The sequence below is a fragment of the Pseudophryne corroboree genome, chromosome 9 (genome assembly GCF_028390025.1).
Source record: "Pseudophryne corroboree isolate aPseCor3 chromosome 9, aPseCor3.hap2, whole genome shotgun sequence".
Lineage (NCBI taxonomy): Eukaryota > Metazoa > Chordata > Amphibia > Anura > Myobatrachidae > Pseudophryne > Pseudophryne corroboree.
The window spans coordinates 50,371,816-50,386,960 of NC_086452.1; the positions used below are offsets into that span (position 1 = coordinate 50,371,816).

Below are 15,145 nucleotides of genomic sequence, written 5' to 3' on the forward strand. Positions count from 1 at the left end.
ACTGCAGTGCCACTCCTAGATGGGCCAGGTGTTTGTGTCGGCCACTTGGGTCGCTTAGCTTAGTCATCCAGCGACCTCGGTGCAAATTTTAGGACTAAAAATAATATTGTGAGGTGTGAGGTGTTCAGAATAGACTGAAAATTAGTGGAAATTATGGTTATTGAGGTTAATAATACTATGGGATCAAAATGACCCCCAAATTCTATGATTTAAGCTGTTTTTTAGGGGTTTTTGTAAAAAAACACCCGAATCCAAAACACACCCGAATCAGCCAAAAAAATTTCAGGGAGGATTTGCAAAACGCGTCCGAATCCAAAACACGGCCGCGGAACCGAATCTAAAACCAAAACACAAAACCCGAAAAATGTCCGGTGCACATCACTATATATATATATAAATATACACAGTGGTCGAAGTGTTAATTTTCAAGTGGGGGTATGGAAAAGTGAAGGTTGTAATTCTGCGCTCCGGAAAAGGGCATGGCCACTAAAATGGGTGTGTGTCCTTCAGTGTAGTTTACCACCCCTTATACACATTTTGCACCACAATAGTAGGACCCCTTATACTATGTAGTACTGGTGCCCCTTTCACATTATTATAGCACACGGTATGAGCCGAAATTCACATTATAGCACACGGTATGAGCCAATATTCACATTATAGCACGCAGAATGAGCCAAAATTCACATTATACCACACAGAATGAGCAGAAATTCACATTATAGCACATGAAATGAGCCGAAATTCGCATTATTCCACATAGAATGAGCCAAAATTCACATTATAGCACACAGAATGAGCCGAAATTCACATTATAGCACACGGTATGAGCCAAAATTCACATTATAGCACACGGAATGAGCCAAAATTCACATTATTACACATGGAATGAGCCAAAATTCACATTATTCCACATGGGATGAGCCAAAATTCAAATTATACCACATGGAATTGTCACAACTGAGGGCCTGAGCTGACGGGAGGCAGCCTCAGTTGTAGGGGCTGAGATGTAACGGAACCTGGGAGGTTGTATCAGACCCCTAGACATGTAAGTAACATGTAGAAGAAATGCCCGAAGGCGTGAACACGACAACCAGGGTAAAAGTCAATGATGTTTATTTATGACAAACTCCGTAACACAGCAGCAGTAAAAGAAAACATAAAAATCAGCAGAGGATAAATACAGTTCCTGGGTTCTACAGGGTGGCAAGGGCCACAGGGCTCTGGTAGTGTGAGATAGTTCTTATAATCTTCTAGTTGGAAAGTCCTTACCAGGCCCGACTGTAGCAATGGAGATAGCCCAGGATCGTACCAGCTGGTGTTCCAGGAAAAGCTGGGCTGCTGTGGATAAAACGGCTGCTGTGGGTACTGGCTGGAACCAGACTGATGTTGGCACGGAGTGGATACTGGCTGGAACCAGTTAAATGATAAATGTAGCTTGAGAGCGATGAAATATGAAGTAATGTTTGGAGCTTGAGAGCGGTGAAATAATAATGCCGGTGATAAATGATCATCTGTAGAAAAGGGTACCGGCACTTTAAGAAGAGCTGATCTCTGCTGGAAGCTGATTGCTGTAAGCAGGTGGATCCGTAGCTGGAAGCAGATGAATCCAAATGGATAGGAGAGTCAGGCTACACCGCAGGTGGAATGCTGGTGCGGGTCTCTTTAGTGGAGGTTTGGAGATAGGAACTGGAACCTGGAAAACAACCACAGGAGAGAGACAAACTGGAACAAGGTTTGACAACCAAAGCACTGACGCCTTCCTTGCTCAGGCACAGAATACTTATACCTGCAGCAAGGAAGGGATTGGCTAGGCAATTATGCAGATTAACATTGCAAACAGTAGATTGGTGGAAATGAACAGATGACAGAATCCAAGATGGCTGCGCCCATGCAGACACTTGGAGGGAAGTTTGGTTTGTAATCCATGTGGGAATTAAAACAGTAATGGCGGCGCCGGCCACAGGAGACAGGAGACGCCAGACTGATAAGTGCACATTTAACCACGCGGGCACAGCGGAGGCCGCGGCTGACGTAATCACCACTCTGACACTCTGCATGCAGAAACTCAGGAACAGCGGCGGAGGCCGCGGGAGACGCGATTCCGGATGTTACAGGCGTTGCGGTGACCGCGTCTCAGAGTGACAGGAGAGGAGGCAGGAATGTGGACATCAGTATGACAGATGGGATCTGGTCCTGGAACGCTGAGCCAGCCTTAGAAGGCATCTGAAGGGTAAGTAATGGCGTCCAGATACCCGGATCGTGACAGCACCCCCCCCTTTAGGAGTGGCCCCAGGACACTTCTTTGGCTTTTGAGGAAACTTGGAATGGAATCTCCGGACCAAGGCAGGAGCATGGACATCAGAAGCATTGGTCCATGAGCGTTCCTCAGGGCCGTAACCCTTCCAGTCAATAAGATACTGTAGTTGACCGTAACGGTGACGTGAGTCCAGGATCTTGGCCACTTCATACTCAACGCCTCGTTGAGTTTGGACTTTCGGAGTTGGAGGAAGTGAGGAATGAAACCGATTCAGGATCAGCGGTTTCAACAGGGAAACATGGAATGTCCTGGGTATTTTTAAGAAGGGAGGTAACTGAAGTCTGTAAGCAACAGGATTGATGACTTTAGAAAAGAAGGTACTCCAGTGCTCATGTATTTGCGTATTTAGATTGTCCTAAGGCTGCTACCTGTTTTTCGAAGTGCCTCAAACTTCTATAGGAATATAGTACAGTACAGGGTTAGGTGCGCCAGATGGACAATAATCTATTTGTGTAGGAGAAATGATGTGGTGATAATGATACTCAGACTAGATGTTATAGCTAATAAGAATATTTCTTTATTTATACCAAAAAGATGTGGGGGTGGGGGGGGTTTGAGCGGGATTTAGGTACTGATGGGAGTGAACACGAATAGATACACTTTACGTGTATAGGGGATTATCTGTGGGTACCGGATAAAATAAATTGTTTTTGTTGCTGTAACTTTAGTGGGGGGCACTCAGATCGGTGGCGTCCCACCTCTGTAGTGCCTCGAGTCTCGTTATGCTGTCCAGAGCCTAATACAGGTGTTTGTGTTTAGTCAAAAAACTGTAAAATTAGTAGAAGCAAAAAATGGTGGGGGTCCCCCCGGAGGGTCGGTGCGGCAAGGGATCCCGGTGGTCGCTAATTTGTCAGGTAATTAGGGCTCCGGACATACCGTCCTCCCCTAGGCTCTGACAGTACGTGGTGTCGTTCTCCTGAGCGCACCGCGACTGTCTGTGCCTGTCGGGGAAGTGGTCACCGTCTTGGAGAGGGAGAAAGACAGCTGCTTCTAGCCCTGCTGGGCTATCTGCCGTGTCTTTTCCTCTCCTACAGAGTCCCTTACCTTGTCCTCGTAGCTCCGTCTCGTTCCCACTTGCCGGCGGCCTGCTCCGGTCTCCTTCGGCGGCGTTGTCCTCCTCTTGCTTCCGGGTTGTCCTGATCACGTGATCGGGTTGCGAGGTCGCGAGGTCGCGGCGTTCTTGGTCCGTGAGGCGGCTGCTCCCCCTCGTCCGTCTTAGCTCCTCTATTTCTTAAGGCTCTGTTTGAGAGTTAAAGTTGATGGTTGTAATAAATGGAAATGGTGGTGTACTTCCAACGCGTATCGGCCAGTGTTGGCCTTCGTCAGGGAATCTTCCTTCCAGTCAATAAGATACTGTAGTTGACCGTAACGGTGACGTGAGTCCAGGATCTTGGCCACTTCATACTCAACGCCTCGTTGAGTTTGGACTTTCGGAGTTGGAGGAAGTGAGGAATGAAACCGATTCAGGATCAGCGGTTTCAACAGGGAAACATGGAATGTCCTGGGTATTTTTAAGAAGGGAGGTAACTGAAGTCTGTAAGCAACAGGATTGATGACTTGCTCAATTTTGAAAGGACCAATGTAGCGAGGTGCAAACTTCATACTGGGAACTCTTAACTTCAAATTCTTCGTGGATAACCATACCCGATCACCCACCTTGAGAGCAGGAACCGCTCTACGCTTCTTGTCCGCAAACTTCTTATACCTGAACGATGCCTTGAGCAGAGCTGCTCGTACACTCTTCCAGTTGTTTGCAAACTGATGCAAGGTGATATCCACTGCTGGAACAGAAGTTGCTGGGAGCGGTTGGAATTCAGGGACTTTAGGGTGGAATCCAAAGTTGGTGAAGAATGGTGTTGAAGAAGATGAGGAATGATACTGATTGTTATGACAGAACTCGGCCCAGGGAAGTAATTGAACCCAGTCATCTTGAGAGGAAGACACATAGATGCGGAGGAAGGCCTCCAAGTCCTGATTCACCCTCTCAGTTTGACCATTGGTCTGAGGATGGTAAGCCGTGGAAAACTTTAGTTTGACTTGGAGGACTTGACATAAACTTCGCCAGAATTTGGCTGTGAATTGAACTCCTCGATCTGAGATAATTTCTTCAGGCAGACCGTGGAGTCGGAAGATCTCTTGTATGAACACTTGAGCCAACTTGGAAGCTGACGGAAGACCGGTGAGAGGAATGAAGTGTGCCATCTTGGTGAACCGGTCAACTACCACCCAGATGGTATTGAACTTGTTGCACATGGGTAAGTCTGTAATGAAATCCATCGACAAATGGGTCCATGGTCGACGGGGAACGGATAGTGGAACCAGTTGCCCCGCAGGCGACTGGCGGGATACTTTATGTTGGGCACACTTTGGGCAAGATGCAATAAACTCCATGACGTCCTTTCTCAGAGTTGGCCACCAATAGGACCTAGAGATAAACTCCAGGGTTTTTTGGATACCTGTATGTCCGGCAAAACGGGAAGCATGGGCCCAATGCATGAGCTTCTTCCTCAGTATCGGCTTCACAAAACTTTTCCCTAGTGGGGGCGTAGAGTCCATCCCTACCGTGGAGAATGCCAACGGATTGATAATAGGATGCTTGTCTGAAGACTCTGACTCATTTTCTTGCTCCCATGAGCGGGAAAGGGCATCGGCCTTGCGATTCTGAGATCCCGGACAGAACTGGAGTTTAAAGTCGAACCTGGAAAAGAAAAGTGCCCATCTGGCCTGACGAGGGTTGAGACATTGTGCGCCTTTCAGATATAAAAGGTTCTTGTGGTCTGTAAGTATGGTGATTGAATGAGAAGCTCCCTCCAACAGATATCTCCACTCCTCTAGAGCGAGCTTGATGGCTAGCAACTCCTGGTCGCCAATGGCATAGTTGCGCTCCGCTGGGGAGAACTTCCGGGAGAAGAAACTGCAAGGATGTAAATGGCCATCTTTAGCCCTCTGAGATAACACCGCTCCTACTCCAACGGAGGAGGCATCCACCTCTAAGATGAAAGGAGAGTCGATGTCGGGCTGTTTCAGAACTGGTGCAGAGATGAACCGTTGTTTTAAGAGATGAAAAGCTTGCGTAGCTTCTTCAGACCACTTGGACGGGTTAGCACCCTTCTTAGTTAAAGCAGTAATAGGCGCCACAATGGTGGTAAAGTCTCGTATAAACTTTCTGTAATAATTGGCGAACCCTAAGAACCTCTGGACCCCTTTGAGGGTTAAGGGTATCGGCCAATTCTGGATTGCTTGTAGTTTCTCAGGATCCATCTCTAGTCCGGAACCGGACACAATGTAACCTAGAAACGGAATGGACTTGACTTCAAAGACGCATTTCTCTAATTTGCAATAGAGATGATTGACACGAAGACGGGACAGAACCTCTTTTACCCAAAAACGATGTTCCTCTAAATTGTTGGCAAAAATGAGGATATCATCTAGATAGACCACGACATGACGGTATAAAATGTCTCTGAAGATCTCATTGACAAAATGCTGGAAGACAGCTGGAGCATTGCTCAATCCGAAGGGCATGACGAGGTACTCATAATGTCCGTCACGGGTGTTAAAGGCGGTCTTCCACTCGTCACCCTCACGGATCCGGATGAGATTGTATGCACCTCTCAAGTCCAGCTTTGTGAAGATGGTAGCTCCGCTAACTCTATCAAAGAGCTCAGTAATCAGGGGTAGTGGATAGCGGTTCTTGATGGTAATGTCGTTCAGACCTCTGTAGTCAATGCACGGCCGCAGACCACCATCTTTTTTCTTTACGAAAAAGAAGCCTGCGCCGGCTGGAGAAGAGGAAGGTCGAATGAACCCTTTTGCTAGGTTCTCTTTAATGTATTCCTCCATAGAATGCGTCTCAGGCAGAGACAACGGGTAAGTTCGGCCTCGAGGTGGAACCTTCCCTGGAGCGAGATCAATCGGGCAGTCCCATTCTCTATGAGGAGGAAGGATATCAGCAGAAGCCTTACTGAACACATCCGTAAAAACTTGATATGGAGGAGGTGGAACATCAGACGACCTGGGGGAGGAAGAACAGACAGGCAATACTTTAAACAAACATGTCTCAGCACAGGAGGGACCCCATGCCAGAATCTGCGTAGTCGTCCAATCAATAGATGGATTGTGAAGACGGAGCCATGGAAGGCCCAGGACCACAGGATGTGTGGCCCTTGGAATCACTAAAAAAGAAATAAATTCGGAATGAAGAACTCCCACTCTCAGACGAACTGGTAGAGTCCTTAGGGAAATAACTGCATCAAAAATCTTGCTGCCATCCACGGCAGTTAAGGAGATGGACGAAGGAAGTCTCTCGGTGGGTAGGGACCACCGTTTAACATAGGCTTCGGTAATAAAGTTCCCAGCTGCTCCGGAATCAAGGAGGGCAATGACGTTCCGATAACGTTGAGCAATTTGGAGTGACACTGGGAGATTACAATCATGAGGAGATGGAGAGGAGATCATTACTCCTAGCCGGCCCTCTCCTGGGCGAGCTAGGGTTTGGAGTTTTCCCGGACGTTCGGGACAGGCATTGATGGTGTGAGACGGAGCTGCACAATAAAGACAAAGAGACTCAGAGAGACGTCTTCGGCGCTCAGCAGGAGTTAAACGGGAACGGCCAATTTGCATGGGCTCGTCTTTAGATGGTGACAGTTGGCGAGGAGGAGGAGCAGAAGATTTTGGAGCAGATGATCTTCCACGCTCAGTTGCTCTCTCTCTGAAACGTAAATCAACTTTCGTGCAGAGTGAGATTAGCTCATCTAACTTGGAAGGTAAGTCTCTGGTAGCTAACTCATCTTTAATACGCTCAGATAAGCCATGCCAGAATGCAGCATACAGGGCCTCGTCGTTCCATGCCAGTTCGGATGCCAGGATCTGGAACTGTATAAGATATTGTCCTACAGTACGTGATCCCTGGCGTAAACGGAGAATCTCAGATGAAGCTGAAGTTACCCGGCCTGGCTCGTCGAAGATACGCCTGAATGTTGACACGAATGCAGTGTAGGAGGATAGCAGGGTGTCGGACCTCTCCCATAACGGTGATGCCCAATCAAGGGCTGAGCCACTGAGAAGAGAGATAATGTAGGCAATTTTTGTACGGTCACTGGGAAAATTGCCAGGTTGTAGCTCAAACTGAATCTCACACTGGTTGAGAAATCCCCTGCAGAATCTTGGAGATCCGTCAAATTTTGCTGGCGTTGGAAGATGAAGACGTGGAGCAGAAATGGGTAAGGTGGGTGGGGTCATAGCTGGAGTCACTGTGGTTGACGCACCGGACGCGTCTGATCCACGGAGGGTTGTCTGAATCCCATCCAGCCGAGTAGAGAGATCCTGGAGACAGCGGATGATGTGGCCCTGTGCAGCCTCCTGATGTTCAAGTCGGGCTGCCAGTTCTTGCATCTGCCTGGCCGCTTGATCCTGGTCTCCGGCTGGATTCATATGGTCAGTGCTTACTGTCACAACTGAGGGCCTGAGCTGACGAGAGGCAGCCTCAGTTGTAGGGGCTGAGATGTAACGGAACCTGGGAGGTTGTATCAGACCCCTAGACATGTAAGTAACATGTAGAAGAAATGCCCGAAGGCGTGAACACGACAACCAGGGTAAAAGTCAATGATGTTTATTTATGACAAACTCCGTAACACAGCAGCAGTAAAAGAAAACATAAAAATCAGAAGAGGATAAATACAGTTCCTGGGTTCTACAGGGTGGCAAGGGCAACAGGGCTCTGGTAGTGTGAGATAGTTCTTATAATCTTCTAGTTGGAAAGTCCTTACCAGGCCCGACTGTAGCAATGGAGATAGCCCAGGATCGTACCAGCTGGTGTTCCAGGAAAAGCTGGGCTGCTGTGGATAAAACGGCTGCTGTGGGTACTGGCTGGAACCAGACTGATGTTGGCACGGAGTGGATACTGGCTGGAACCAGTTAAATGATAAATGTAGCTTGAGAGCGATGAAATATGAAGTGATGTTTGGAGCTTGAGAGCGGTGAAATAATAATGCCGGTGATAAATGATCATCTGTAGAAAAGGGTACCGGCACTTTAAGAAGAGCTGATCTCTGCTGGAAGCTGATTGCTGTAAGCAGGTGGATCCGTAGCTGGAAGCAGATGAATCCAAATGGATAGGAGAGTCAGGCTACACCGCAGGTGGAATGCTGGTGCGGGTCTCTTTAGTGGAGGTTTGGAGATAGGAACTGGAACCTGGAAAACAACCACAGGAGAGAGACAAACTGGAACAAGGTTTGACAACCAAAGCACTGACGCCTTCCTTGCTCAGGCACAGAATACTTATACCTGCAGCAAGGAAGGGATTGGCTAGGCAATTATGCAGATTAACATTGCAAACAGTAGATTGGTGGAAATGAACAGATGACAGAATCCAAGATGGCTGCGCCCATGCAGACACTTGGAGGGAAGTTTGGTTTGTAATCCATGTGGGAATTAAAACAGTAATGGCGGCGCCGGCCACAGGAGACAGGAGACGCCAGACTGATAAGTGCACATTTAACCACGCGGGCACAGCGGAGGCCGCGGCTGACGTAATCACCACTCTGACACTCTGCATGCAGAAACTCAGGAACAGCGGCGGAGGCCGCGGGAGACGCCATTCCGGATGTTACAGGCGTTGCGGTGACCGCGTCTCAGAGTGACAGGAGAGGAGGCAGGAATGTGGACATCAGTATGACAGATGGGATCTGGTCCTGGAACGCTGAGCCAGCCTTAGAAGGCATCTGAAGGGTAAGTAATGGCGTCCAGATACCCGGATCGTGACAGGAATGAGACAAAATTCAGGAGAGTGACAGCAGGGACATAGGGACAGGGAAAGTGACAGCAGGGACAGGGAGAGTGACAGCAGGGACATGGAAAGTGACAGCAGGGACATATAGACAGGGAAAGTGACAGCAGGGACAGGGAGAGTGACAGAGAGACAGGGAAAGTGACAGTAGGGACATAGGGACAGTGAAAGTGACAGAGGGACAGGTAAAGTGACAGCAGGGACATAGGGACAGGGAGAGTGACAGAGAAAGGGACAGCAAGGGCATACAGTAGGGACTAGGGAGAGGAAGGCAGCAGGGTAAGATTACCTATTTAGCAGCTGCGGTGCAAGAGGAGGCTGTGGTCTGTGGTGCATGAGGAGGCTGAGATCGGCGCGGGGCGGAGGAGGCTGTGGGCTTCCGAGATGGTGTGGAGGGGCAGAGGACTGAGGGCGGCAGAGGAGGCTGAGGGCGGTGTAATGGAGGAGGAGGCTGTGGTCGGCGGCCTTTGGTCCGGCACTGGCTCAGCGGTGACGCGGCGGGGGCAGCAATTGGAGATCACATCATTTCCAAGCGCCACCCGTACACACACAGTGAATGGGAAACGGGTCGCATCGATCCAGCTCCCATTCACACCGCACAGCGAGCCGGGTTGAACACTAGTTCAACCCTGCTCGCTACCAGGGTTGAAATACCGGGTTGCTCGACCCAATATTTTTCCCCTGGCACCTTTCAGACCGCACATGAACACGGGTTATGCGCTCTCATGTGTCTATAGCTGGCGTCCTATCTTTTTACCATATAAAATGTATATCTTTGGGATTTAACAAGAAGTGTTTTTTTAAACTTATCGCTCGTTGATGAAAAAAAATTGACAACGTAAAATAGTGCAGCGAGAGGCAGCGCTGAATTGCACAAAAAATAAAACTCATTCATACAAAAAGAGCCCAAAATATATATGTATATATATATATATACACACACACGTGATTATGTAAAGACTAGTGAGAGAGAAAGCAAAACACACTAGATAGATAAAACATGTGTGCCCAGGATTTACATACTGGAACACACACTGGATAGATATGTAAATCCTGGGCACACATGTTTTATCTTTTATATTTCACACCTTTCCTTGATAAGGCTGACAGCTGATCTGCTGAGCTCTTGCTTGGCTCCGGCAGTAAGGCTCCTCTGCAGTGCTCCCTGTAGACGCAGACACCTGATGTCATTTTTCCCGTCTCCGGGACTGCACTGGAGGCGGCGGGGCGGGCTAAATTACCTCTTGAGCTGCCCACCCACCACCGCAACATTGATATGACTGAGTAGCCACAGCGCCGGTGGATGGGCAAGAGAGCGCGCCGAGCGGTAAAGTTGGATGGGCTGGCAGTTTCGGGCCAGCAACTTCCTGCCGCTCGCGCTTGGGGACTGTAAGAGACAACACAGCCCGCGGCAGAATAGATGTTGTGGGCGGGCGGCGGAGGCGGGGCAGCAGAAGCAGGTCAGCGATGCTCTCTATTTAATCCGAGTGCCTGTGTGTAGTTAAGGTGGGCGGGCGGAGGCGGAACTGGTTCCGCCTGCAATTAGAAGTGCCGGAACGCAGTTCCGCCCCGATCCGGCCCACTTTAACCCCTGCTGATGTATAATAAGAGCCATCTGAGTTGGCCTGTTAGGTAGGGATGGTATTGGCCTGGTGATGAGCGGTGCCTGGTTTCCTCCAAACATGACGTGTAGCCTACTCGCCAAAGAGTTCAATCTCTGTCTCATCAGACCAGATAATTTTGTTTCTCATGGTCTGAGAGTCCTTCAGGTGCATTTTGGTAAACTCCAGATGGGCTGCCATGTGCTTATTACTAAGGAGTGGCTTCTGTCTGGCCACTCTATCATACAGGCCTGATTGGTGGATTGCTGCAGAGATGGTTGTCCTTCTGGAAGGTTCTCCTCCTTCCACAGAGGAATGCTGTAGCTCTGACAGAGTGACCATCGGGTTCTTGGCCACCTACCTGACTAGGGCCCTTCTCCCCCGATTGCTAAGTTTAGACAGCCAGCCAGCCCTAGGAAGAGTCCCGGTGGTTCCAAACTTCTTCCATTTACGGATGATGGAGGCCACTGTGCTCATTGGGACCTTCAAAGCAGCAGATATTTTTCTGTACCCTTCCCCAGATTTGTGCCTCAAGACAATCCTGTCTCGGAGGTCTACAGACAATTCCTTTGACTTTATACTTGGTTTGTGCTCAGACATGCACTGTCAAGTGTTTGACCTTATATAGACAGGTGTGTGCCTTTCCAAATCATGTCCAATCAACTGAATTTACCACAGGTGGACTCCAATTAAGCTGTAGGAACATCTCAAGGATGTTCAGTGGAAACAGGATGCACCTGAGCTCAATTTTGAGCTTCATGGCAAAGGCTGTGAATACTTATGTACATGTGATTTCTTAGTTTGTTTATTTTTAATAAATAATAAATAAATAAATAATAAATCGCTGTCATAATGGGGTATTGTGTGTAGAATTTTGAGGGGAAAAATTAATTTATTCCATTTTAGAATAAGGAAATAATTCAGACCTGATTGGTGCAGTGTGATTTCGCATAGCAGCCGATCAGGTCTGAACAGCGCATGCGCCGCAGTGCGCCGGTGCATGGCAGACAGCCGATGGCTGTCTTAGCCCTGCGATCGCCTCTGCCTGATTGACAGGCAGAGGCTGCCGCTGGGTGGAAGGGGTCGGGATGGCGGCGTTAAGCCTCTGTTTAGGGGGCGCGGCGGCTGTGGGACATCACACGCAGCCGCTGCAACCCGGGCAGCGACGAGCTGCGCTGGCTGGGAGCTACTTCTGAAGTACAAAAGAATTGCCGCTGTGCGATGCTTTTGTACTTCTGCGGAGGGGGTCGGGCCTGACATGCGGGGCGGACTAGCCCTGTGCTGGCCGTCCCCCCGCATGTCAGTGTGCCTGATCGTAGATGTGCTAAATTTAGCACATCTACGATCAGGTCTAAATTAGGCCCTGAGTCTGTAACATAACAAAATGTTAACCCTAACCCAAAATGTGAAGCGCTGTGAATACTTTCCGGATACACTCTACATGGGTTTTGTTTTTTTTAGAATGATACTCACCTCCGCACACTCCAAAATATTGGCCTCTCTAGCACTCTCCTTGACTGGTTTACCTCTTACCTCACTAACCGCTCCTTCTCTGTGTCTGCCTCCAGCACCACCTTACACCCTTCCATCCTTTCTGTTGGTGTCCCTCAGGGTTCTGTCCTAGGCCCCTTCTGTTCTCCCTGTACACCTCTTCCCTGGGTGCGCTCATTAACTCCTTTGGCCTTCGATACTACCTTTATGCTGATGACACACAATTCTGCTTCTTTTCTCCTGATCTGTCCCCCTCTGTCCTCTCTCAGGTTTCCAGCTGCCTCTCCGCCATCTCCTCCTGGATGTCTGAGCGCTCTCTGAAGCTCAAGATGGACAAAACTGAACTCATTATCTTTCCCCCAGCCAGAGCAACACCCCGTAACAATATCTCTATCACTGTTGACAACATCATCATCTCCCTCGTTCTCCAAGTCCGCTGCTTGGGTGTAACTCTTGACTCCTCCCTCTCCTGTGCACCACACATCCAAGCTCTGGCACAATACTGTCGGGTCCAGCTACGCAACATTGCTTGCATTAGGCCATTTCTCTCCCAGAGTGCAACTAAATTTATCATCCTCTCACTGGTCATCTCATGACTCGACTACTGCAATGTTCTCCTCACTGGCCTCACTTGCTCCCATCTTGCTCCCCTCCAATCTGTCCTCTACTCCGCAGCTAGGCTTATCTTCCTCTGCCGCCACTCCCCTTCGACAAAATCTACACTGGCTCCCATTCCCCTACAGAATCCTCTTCAAACTCCTCACCCTCACATACAAGGCCATCTCTAATTCCACTGCTCCCTACATCTCCAACCTCCTCTCCCTTCATACTCCCTCCCACCCCCTACAGTCTGCCAATGACCATTGCCTCTCCTCTGCCCTGGTCACTGCTTCCCATGATTGAGTTCAAGATTTTGCCCATGCTGCACCCCTTCAGTGGAACGCGCTCCCCCGCTCCAATAGACTCTCCCCAACCTTGCAAAAGCTTCAAACAGGCACTAAAAACCCACCTACAGTATTAATCAAAGCATACCCTTCCGATGCATAACCTAGTCCTGAGGCTGCTCCTCCATCCCCCTGCCTCATGCCTCGAACATCTCGGCTTTGCTTACATATTGCCATCAGGCTACCTCCCACTTGCTTGCACCTCGTGTCATCTGTCTGTCGGCCCTTCCCACTAGATTGTTAGCTCTCTAGAACAGGGCCCTCTTTCCTCTTATTGTCAAAGCCCTCTTCTCGACACATTTCACTCACAGCTCTCCCCTACTCAGCGACCATCTTTACCCGCTTTTTCTCCTGCTGGTAAAGACTCATCTCCATCTATGGCCACCAGCCCCAAGTAGTAGTCTGATCACTCCCCAGCTACTTATATCCTAGCTGTATTATGTATGAGAATTGTGCTGCTCTTTGTAACCTGTACTCTATTTCTGTTATTTATTTACTGTAATGCTAAGTTTTGTCTCCCTGTACTGTCCTTTGTACGGCGCCGCAAAACACTTGTGGTGCCTTATAAATAAAATCTGATAATAATAATAATAATAATAATAATAATAACCTACACAATAGGATAGAATGATAATCACCTACTGTATATGAGAGGATACAATGATAGTCACCTACAGGACAGATAATCTGATGTTTATACTCACACAGACTAACAGATACCATGCACTCACTGATCTGTATGTGTGTTGTTGCGTGTTATCCATGGATGCTGCATGGGAAATGTGCAGAAAACGTGAAAACCCGGAGCTTTACCCGTACAGCGGATAATTGGAACTGCCCTAGAAGGTAACAGACACAACAACACAAAACCGTTCCTGGAAATGCAGCAACTTATACATGACGATGACTGTACAGTGTACACATACATTTCACATACATCTTTTTATATTCTATACATGAGGAGACATAATCTATCATTCCTGTTCTATATACAGCACCTCTATGTATGTAACATGTCTGTGGATACAGCAATCTTGCTCCCGTCCCATTCACACCGTCTCCTACCTGTCCTGTCTCCTGAAGGTGAGGGGTGGAGCCTGGCAGCAGGGAAAGGTACAAAGGTGGCAGCAGAGTTGGTTAAAATGTAACTTCCTCTGTGCGGGATATGAGAGAGAAGAAGAAGGGGGAGCAAGAGGAGGGAGAAGGTCTGTGTGATTGGGTTGTAGCCTTAGAGCAAGCACAAACACTTTCACAGCATAAACCCCAGGTTCCCTCTCTCCATAATGCCTCCTATCCTATACCTGCACTTCCCTTACTCAGGCCCGGCGACAGGGAGGGTCAAAGGGGACCCCTGTACCGGGCCCCATGGCTTAGAGGGGCCCCAAGGATCAGGTGCATTAAAAACAGGGTTGCAGCGACCATGTGAACAAGCGGGTATGGGTTGTTGGGTCCACACACATTAGGTTGACATGCATTGGGTTGACCACTAAAGGTCAACATGCAATAGGTCGACAGAGTCGTTAGGTCGACAGAGTCGTTAGGTCGACATGTGCAAGATCGACAGGTCAAAAGGTCGACATGGTTGTTTTTTTTAAACTTTTTTGGGCATTGTTTTCTTTGTAGAGTGACGGGGAACCCCAATTAGTGCACCGCGTCCCCTCGCATGGCTCGCCATGCTTCCATTACCATTCCCATTAGTAGTCCACGTGGATTGTAAAGTATGAAAAAGGTCAAAAAAAGGGGAAAAACGTGAAAAACTCATGTCGACCGTTTGACCTGTCGACTTTGCACATGTCGACCTAATGCATGTCGCCCTAACAACCGCAAACCGACCAAGCCGTGGAGAGCAGTGGCGTGCGGTGAGGTCAGTGGCTGGGGACAGAGCCGTCTTAACAGCAGTGTAGGCCCCTGGGCACAGCAATGCACTGGACCCCCTACCCATCCTTCAGCAGTAGGGGTGGGGGCTGCTATCAGCGGCAGCTTTGATGTCCCGCGGGCAGTA

At 48.8% G+C, this 15,145-nt stretch overlaps 1 protein-coding gene across 3 annotated transcripts in view; it reads right to left on the reverse strand.

The window, feature by feature from the left end:
* The window catches only part of C9H1orf210 (chromosome 9 C1orf210 homolog), a 542,874-nt gene that overhangs the window by 319,297 nt on the left and 208,432 nt on the right, over window positions 1-15,145 (reverse strand). Inside the window, exons 1-2 of one of the 3 annotated variants that reach the window (XM_063939314.1) lie at window positions 14,142-14,196; window positions 13,875-13,982 (exon numbers count right to left, since the gene is read on the reverse strand). The exons of 1 other annotated variant lie outside the window; for it this stretch is intronic. The gene's annotated coding sequence lies outside the window, so the exon portion shown is untranslated. Of the gene's footprint in view, window positions 1-13,874; window positions 13,983-14,141; window positions 14,207-15,145 lie in introns of those variants that run through there. One more of the 3 variants, XM_063939313.1, reaches the window with a different exon arrangement.